We start from the raw sequence: 9,521 nt of genomic DNA, 5'->3' as shown, positions 1-9,521 counted from the left end.
CATATGTTTCTTCTAAGCGCTCGTAAAATATATCTTTGGTCTGTTCGTCCTTTTCTTCAGTGGGAGCATGAGCGCAAATAAAGCTGATGTTGAAGAATTTAGCTTTTATTCGAATTGCAGCAAGTCTTTCATTCACTGGAGTGAAGCTGGATACAAGATGTTTTAGTCTCCGACTAACTACGAATCCACAACCAAACTCATGCTTTACGTCATGGCAGCTATAATACAGTGCGTCACCTTTAGGTGTTGTTGTGACGCCTTTCCCAATCCATCGTATTTCCTGTATGGCAGTAATATCGGTCTTGTACTTTTCAAGTACGTCTGCCAATGCGAAGACTGCACCTTCTCTATAAAGAGTGCGAACATTCCAGGTGCAGATTCGCAGATCATGGTCCTTAAAACGTTTGCGGGGTTCGTCAACTTTAGAGGGGTTTGTTTTTCTTTTCTTTCGTTTTTTCATAGTAGGCTGTTTTTTCTAGGGGAGGGTTACTAACCCGACGCCCAAACCCAAGTTTTTAACGTTCTTATGGGTGAACGCGCGGCACATGTTAGCTCACTACCTTTAACGGATGTTAAAGGCAGTTCCCCAGGTGACACCACGGGGAGGTCAGTGTCCACTTGGGATGAAAGAGGGACCAAGATAAATCCTGGGCTTTGCCATGTTAAAACCGGTCAGGACCGTTCCTTGGTATCTTCCATCCCCTACGTCACCCTCTGAAAATCATAAATTCGATATAATTTTTATATAAATTACATTTTTTTCTTTTTCTATTTAAATTTGCCTAGCTTTGTAAGTAAATTGTCACATTGTAAGGGAAAAATACCCGGAGGTTTTGACAAAAGGCTAAGAGTAAGCTAAGAGTATGTCAGATCTAAAATTGAATATGCCTCAATAATATGGAATCCACATAGTAAAAACCATATTTCTCGTATTGAGAGAGTTCAGCGAGTATTTGTCAAATATGCTTTAAGATCATTTCAGTTCGTTGGTTCCTCCACTTACATATCAAAATGTCTGTTGCTTGGGTTGCAAACCCTTGAGCATAGACGGAAAATTCAATCGGCTTTGTTTATTTTTGATTTATTGAATAATACGATTAATTCTTCTGAATTATTATCATTGATACCAATGTATGCTCCTCCGCGGCAAATGAGGTACGTTGACGTTTTTAATATACCAATGCATCGAACAAATTATGCTCGACATAGTCCCTTAACGCGTGCTTTTTATTATATTAATGAGATTAGTATGAACTACCAAAGGAAATATAATCAACATTTAGAGTTTTGCATTTCGAAAGAGAATTTTAAATTGTATTTTATTACTGTATTTAATTAAATTTAACTTTGTTATCATAGTCTGTAAGGAATTTATGTTCTAAAGACTGAAATAAATAAATAAATAAATAAAAAGAGTTTTCAATAGGATTATCTAGTGTCCTTGTTAATTTGGTTTTTGGTGCCCACAGGTTTTGGCGGCAAAATACCCAGTTAAGAGAGCTCTTTTAGGTGGTTGAGTAAAGGTCAAAAGGGCGCGACATTGAGCGCGAAAAGACAAGGTAAATAGATTAATGCTTTTGTCCACTGACGATTGAAGCCATTAATGTTAGTAAGAGAATCCAGGTATTATTCTTGAATTTCAATTATTGTCATTTTTATAATTGTATAAGTTGTCAAGTTTTAAGAGATTCATCTGTATAAATAATTAATTATAATTCAATAAATTAATATGTTTTAATGTTCGTATGATCATAATTAATATGTTGTGTTGATTTTTGTAACCTGGGGGGAATTTGCAATGAAGTAAGTGTGTGAGACAAATGTGTGGTGCACGGGGGTCCAGAGAAAAGTAAGTTATGTAGGTACTGGATCCAGGAAGGGTGGGCAAGTACGGGATCCTTCCACCAAGATCCCTGCATGACGTTTCCCTTTGCTGTGTTGTTGAAATATAGTGAAAGTAGGCAATAGAATACACCCTCAATTCAATGTTAGTGTGTTGGGTTCGATTGGCGGGTTGAGTACCCTAGCCCTGGGAGTCTCTATGGTCGGGAGGACAGCCTAATCGAAAACCGAGGTCGCACACATAACAGAATATAAGCGACCAATACAATTATGTATCATTATTTGTTACAAATTTTAAGGTATATTCATATATTATTCGTGATCTCCATAAAAGCTTCTCTATTTCTGGCTTCACTCAGTAGGATTGGGAAATTTCCAATGCCGGCCCATTTCAGAATATTGTCAATCCATGATGTTTCTTTCCGCCTTCTGGATGGCTTCCCTTCTATCGTTCCACCGATTATGGTTTGGAGCAGCTTGTATTTTCGGTTCCTCATTATATGTCCAAGATATGACACTTTTTTCCTTTTTATTGTTGTAATTAGTTCACATTCTCGATTAACCCTTGTCAGAACTACTGAATTGGGTATCGAATGTGTCCATGGGATTTTTAGGATATGTCGATAAATCCACGTTTCAAAAGATTCCAGTTTCTTTATGTCAGCGACATTTAACGTGCGGTAAGTTAGCGACGAATAAAAAGTAGTCGTAAAGTTCTACCGATAGTAATTCGATGTTCAAACAATTACAGTGTTGTCAATTTTTATTAAACTTTTCATTCATAATCTTGCGTATTAATGTTACCGATTTTTGTCGGTAACTCAACAAATGAGGTAGAGAGTCGCACTACAGGTATGTTTGGACGAAATCCGTTTCAGACAATTTAGAGTCAATTTAGCATTGTCAGTCTGTTTGACTGGCTGGGGCGCACGATAACTCTCGAACGGATGAACCGATTTGGTCCATTCGTAATATATCGTCCAAACTTAATATAAGTTCGAAGAGGAACCATATCGGTTCACTACTTCGAATAACTCCCCACGAAAGTTCAAAAATGATCGGAAAATTGTGCGCCCTATAACTCTTGAAGGGAATACCCGATTTGGCCTATAATGTGTACATCATGAAATTTCTGCCAAGCAAATATGAGGTTGCAATATGGGCCCTATCGGTCCACTCCTTCGGATACCTCACACCCAAAATTTCGGAAAAGTTCAGTTTAAGATCTGCTCTAGAAATGCTTTGTTACATGTTTTTTTAGGGCAAGTCCATACTTAGTAGTAAATCGCGATTTATTTATTTTTGTATTATTTATTCATTTTTCCCGAGATATATAAATATACTTCGATTCAAAAACAGACGTGTTTTAGTTTGACACAGTTTTAAAATATTATGGTTATCCTTTGTATTTCCATTTCAGCTGATATCCATTAAATGGCGTTAAAACAATAGCCTCTTTAATATTTCGTTTTTGTTTTTTATGATGATGATGGTCTTTAACAAGCCAAGGATATCCATGGCTGGTCATAAAGCCAGCCGTAGCTGCCACTAAAGCTATTTTGGCACAAAAACCCATTAAGGATTTATGCTCGGACATCGTTTTAAGCAATGAAAATATTGTTATTGTTTGCAATGTGACTCTCTTCTATAAGCCAACCACAATGCTGCAAAAATACACACACAGACACAAGGAAACTGTGGTTTTTATTTATTTGCCCAATTCACATCATGTACAATTTTGTTTTATTTCTTTACTTGGGAGAAATCTGGTGGTGGTTGCGAACTTTCGTTTCTTCCCGCATCTTTATACTAAGGCTTTAACCTGAGAAGATACGGATATTGGGAATATGTGCTTACTGTCTCTTACTATCCACCCTAGTTTTTGAATTGCGTTCTCTCCACTCGTTTACTAAATGTGGTGTGTTTATAGCTTCTGTCATATTTTCATGGAGATATTATTGTTCTTCATAATCTTGGTAATGCCAGACACCAAAACTAAATCATTTTCGCAATTTATTTCGTAATTGTTTAAACAATTAATATTGTCGGCCAAAAAATGAAGATGTCTTTTAAGGTACTTGATATGATGGCCTGCCCTTAGATAAATGCTGAACAAACATACCAGGCATGTGTTGAACTATCAGGAGCATACGCTTATTTATTTTCACTTTAAACTTCTCATTTAATGAAGTTGTTTAAGGTTTCCAATTTGAAAAAGTAATTAAAAGCTATAGGCGGAACTGTGCCGAATGTGTGATACCTTACACCACTGCACTAGAGCATAAGATTTGAATTCAAAAAATAAAATTTCTTTAAAAAATCAAATTGTAAAAGGGCTAGGTAGTCACCGATGATCGTATATAGCTCGCCTGGGTTATAGTCCGCTTTTCCGGTGTTGATCTAATTCTGACTAACCACGGATTTGATTTATGGTATCTTCGTCAAAATATCAACTGTTCTGAAGTGTTTAATCCCCGTGTCTCTTAACAGGGTTTATTGTTTTCCTTATATCGTGTCCATAGACTAAGGTTTGATGTTTCTCTCTTTCTTCGAAACTCAGGACTTTTTTGTAGCTCAGGTTAAACTCAACTTTTCGCTATCTTGTTATTTATCATTTATGTTATTATCATTTATCGTAAAGGCTAATACCAGCAAGTCTTCACTTGGAATGTCAGGACAATCTATAGAGAGAGGGGAGGACGTATTTGCAATCTAACAGTTCGATATTACAGCTAACAGGAAGTGGAATAGAACGGGAAAAACGCCTCAACTACTCCAACAATTTAGTTACGATTTGTGGTTATTCGGGTGCTGAAACATTTTATATCCAGATTCACCCGATTGATTAAAGACATTGTCAACATCGTTCTTACAGATATAAATTTTAAAAGGTCGTGATAAACTTGCTAAATTAGGTCTAAAGTAAACGGCGATAAACCAAAGTTGATGGTATGAACGCCCAATGCCCTTGACCAAATGTAGGAACTACAATATTGTGTTTAAGACAATACGGTCACGCTACCCATTAGATCTACAAGATAGACACCTATAACGATAACTCATATCATGAGTAAGAAAAAAACATCCACACAGTGCGAAATATGAGCAGAACTTTACTAATAACTTTTAATGGAAACGACGTAGGTTCATAAAATTTTGCAAAAATGTTTATTATCAGCGGATAGAAAACAATATTTTTAACATAAGCTGGATTTTTTGACGGGTCACTCAATTATATAAAAATTGCTACCGATTTTGTCGTAAATGTAGATTTTGCGAACTTAGCGAATAAAAAACCCATTCACACAAAAATTGTCAACGTAGGTCCACGTTTGAATGTAGCCACAATGCTACACATTCATTAAGGAGTAAAATGCCAACATTTTTTATTTGCATCTCTAAAGTATCTTTGCATCTCTAAAGCAGGTCTATACCATCCATTTTATGAATGATTTCTCTGATTAAGTTCAGGTTGGCACTGCATTACAATGTTTGCCGTATATGGGTAATGTACGTGTATCACTTACGAAATGTCCACGAAAAATATTTTTACAACTTGAAAAAATAGCAAATCTTTCCGATTAAAATTCCGATTAAAAAGAGTAAAATATCATAATTATATTGTAAAATATTAAGAAAAAGAAATCAAGGAACCTAACTTCCCATAAGATGATTACATTGTGAATGCGTTATTTATATATTTTTACATTTCACATTTTAATCAAAATACGAAACTTTTAACACTCAAAAACATTTTGATGCGAAATGTTACATATGTATGATAGGTATATTTATTTGTTTATATTAGGCATATATTTTAAATTTAATTAAATGAATAATTATTGAAAAGCAAACATACTCTCAATGTAAATACTGGACTCGTGTTAAGAAAGCATTCATTAATCTATACTTAACTGTTACTTCAACTTACTTGCAAAAACAAATATCGAAAGTGTTCTCAATCATGATTAACATACACAAACGGTATATGTGTAAATCGTGTATATACAAATAAATATACATATGGTAAATTTCAAATTTCTTTTGCAATTCCATTGGAAGAAATGTTAAAAAATTTTTTGCGAGCACATCCGCATTTTTTGGAACATAGATTAAGAAAAAAGTCGTGGTTTCAAATCTGTTCGCGTTCACAAAATTGGATGCTGCGCTCCAAAGTTATGGAGGCTTTTATTCCCATATAAAGAACAAACATTTAAAAATTCAATTTTTGCTGTAATAAGAAAATGTATATATAAAGAGTTAACAGCATTTAATATCTATCCGTAGATGCTTAAATATTTACTAAATGTATTTCTATTTTCGCGGAAAATCAAGAAATACTGAACAAATCTTGGAGTAAATTTAATTTATTCTAATTTAGAGTCCAAAAAAAAAAACTCGAAAAAAATAAATTAAAAATACGTACAGATTCTAGACAACGCGTAGAAAAATATGAGACCAAAATTTTAACTATAGGATTTATAACTGCCATATTACAGCAACAACAAAAGACGAAAACTTATTGTTGAAAATTATTTCAAAAATATATTTTTAGGTTTAATACGAAAAATAGAAAAAACATTTTTGGGAGTTATTCTACTATTTCGCTAAATTTCGATGCAAGGACTGACGGACTTCGCTGAAACTTCTTCAGGGAAAGTGCGATGACAAACCCGAAAGTGTATTTGCTTTCTTTGATAAACAATAGGATTATGAAATAGAAAGTAATATTGAAATTACAACCAAAGAAAAAACCTAAAAGTTAAAAAACGTATAATACGCGAATTCGTTAAAATCAGTAAAGGCGCATGCGCTGTTCAGATACAGTGAGTGCATTTCTATCAATATGTAGCGATTTTTCCACTTTTCATTCAGCGGCCAAAGTGTGCCGTCAGCTGCATCTTACTGTTCAAAAAACCTTTATGCGGGTAAAAATTGCGCAATGTACATAAGATTATAAGGCGCATCCGATTTCAGTGACCGCCTATAAAAAAATACGTCATTATAACAAATTTTAAACAAATTCGTCAAGAACCTCGGATGTGCTACCAAATTCTATTTTATACGAAATACAAATATTACTCCAGAATCTCGGTAATTTATGCCACACGGGTTTGGAAAATAATATAATCGCGTATAAAAGATTCCATTTATGTAAAAATAACCAAAGAAAATCGCAGTTCAATGCGCGGAATCATCAAAATATAATTTTGCAGAATTTCCTACTTTCAAGGTATCTATAACCGCCGTTTTAGTGGATGGATTTAAAAGCGGAAGGGTTCATTAGTTTCGGCGCGTAAAAAAACTAAAATCACGCGGGGTTCAAGGGTACCTGAGTCACAGTTGTAAATTTTGAAGCCAAAAAATAGGTTTTTAAAGAAAATGTACTCACCAAAATTTCGACTTTGGACTCCTATTACTAGGAAGCTGTACGGAGCACACTCATGAGATATACATCAAACGACGTGGAATCACGAGTTCTACAATCCAATAAATAGTTTGGGTAATTATCTGGTTGCGCCCTCTAATTATAAGAAAAAAATCAAAAAACCCAGATTTCAAAACTTCAAAATGTGAGCATCGATTTTAGGGGGATGCAGTGTATATATCGAAAAGTCATACATTAGAACCATGTTGCCCAAGGGGTATTCTTCAATTCTTTCTTTGAACTCAGGTCTGAATTTTCCGTGGTTTGACCAGAAATCAAGAAAGAACACAAAAAAAAATTGTTATCTTCAACACATTTTTACCCATTTTTTATACCCTCCACCATAGTATGGAGGGTATATTAAGTTTGTCATTCCGTTTGTAACACATCGAACTAATCATTTGCGACCCTATAAAGTATATATATTCTTGATCAGGATAAAATTCTAAGACGATCTAACCATGTCCGTCTGTCCGTCTGTCTGTCCGTCTGTTGTAATCACTCTAGCGTCCGCAATAATTGAGATAGAGTGCTGAAATTTTGCACCCGAGGGTCTTTTTTCCATAGGCAGGTCAAGTTCGAAGATGGGCTATATCGGTCCACTCTTTGGTATAGCCCCCATATAACGGTACCTCCGGATTTGAGGTATTTCGACGTTCTTCGCCACATTTGCAGACCGAATTAGCTATAATTTGGCACTTAGGGTTCCTAGTGATCAAGAAACTTATATCCCAAAGGATATGGGCATAGGTCCATGTTTTGGTATAGTCCCTATATAAGGGCACCTCCCGATTTTCGGTATTTTGAGAATTTTAGCCACAATTTGTAACCGAACTATCTGCAATTTGACATTTGAGGTTCTCAGTGGTCATGAAACATATCCACTAAACATCGTCAACATATGTCCATGTTTTGGTATGGGTCCCTTATAACCGTACCTCCCGATTTTCGGTATTTTGAGCATTTTAGTTACAATATTTAACCGAACTAGCTGTTATTTGCCATTTGAGGTTCTCAGTGGTCATGAAACATCTCCACCAAACATCGTCAACATAGGTCCATGTTTTGGTATAGCCCCCATATAACGGTACCTCCCAATTTTCGGTATTTTGAGAATTTTAGCTACAGTTTTTAACCGAAATTGCTGTAATTTGACATTTGAAGTTCTCAGTGGTCATGAAACATCTCCACCAAACATCGTCAAAATAGGCCCATGTTTTGGTATAGCCCCCATATAACGGTACCTCCCGATTTTCGGTATTTTGAGAATTTTAGCCACAATTTGTAACCGAACTATCTGCAATTTGACATTTGAGGTTCTCAGTGGGCATAAAATATCTTCACCAAACATCGTCAACATAGGTCCATGTTTTGGTATGGCCCCCTTATTACCGTACCTCCCGATTTTCGGTATTTTGAGCATTTTAGTTACAATATTTAACCGAACTAGCTGTTATTTGCCATTTGAGGTTCTCAGTGGTCATGAAACATCTCCACCAAACATCGTCAACATAGGTCCATGTTTTGGTATAGCCCCCATATAACGGTACCTCCCAATTTTCGGTATTTTGAGAATTTTAGCTACAGTTTTTAACCGAAATAGCTGTAATTTGACATTTGAAGTTCTCAGTGGTCATAAAACATCTCCAACGAAACATCGTCAATATAGGTCCATGTTTTGGTATATCCACCCCGATTTTCGGGAATTTTCAGTGGTCACGAAATTTCTTCACTAAAATTCGTCAACATGGGTCCATTTTTGAGGGTCTACATTGTTTTGATGAAACTACCCTCAATTTGACTCTTGAAGTTCCCTGCAGCTATAAAACTTTTCCGCTTAAAAATTTAATGATAAGTTGACTCTTTGATATAGCCCCGTAGGTGGTACCTTTCACCTAGCTGAACACATTTTTTTTAGATTAGATTAGATAACACTGTGCAACAAAATGGAGGTGAAAGTCTGGGGCACGGAAAATTCCTCTTGGGGAAGAAAGGCCTTGGTGAGTATATTATGAACCCCGAAGGACAGATCCGCCGTGAGTCGAACTTCCGCGTTATGGCGTGATGAAATTTTTGTTAGAGACCCTGTGGGCTATCAGGAATTAGCGTTATATCTTTTTTCACTGTTGCTTAAGTGCTCTACAAAAACAACAAACAAAGATATAACGCTAATTCATGATGGCTTACAGGGTCTCTTGCAAAAACTTCATCACGCCATAACGCGGAAGTTCGACTCACGGCGCATCTGTCC

Source organism: Musca autumnalis, unplaced genomic scaffold (genome assembly GCF_047663935.1).
Source record: "Musca autumnalis isolate F117 unplaced genomic scaffold, ASM4766393v1 scaffold_4, whole genome shotgun sequence".
Taxonomy (NCBI): domain Eukaryota; kingdom Metazoa; phylum Arthropoda; class Insecta; order Diptera; family Muscidae; genus Musca; species Musca autumnalis.
Note: the sequence above shows the minus strand (reverse complement) of the source record.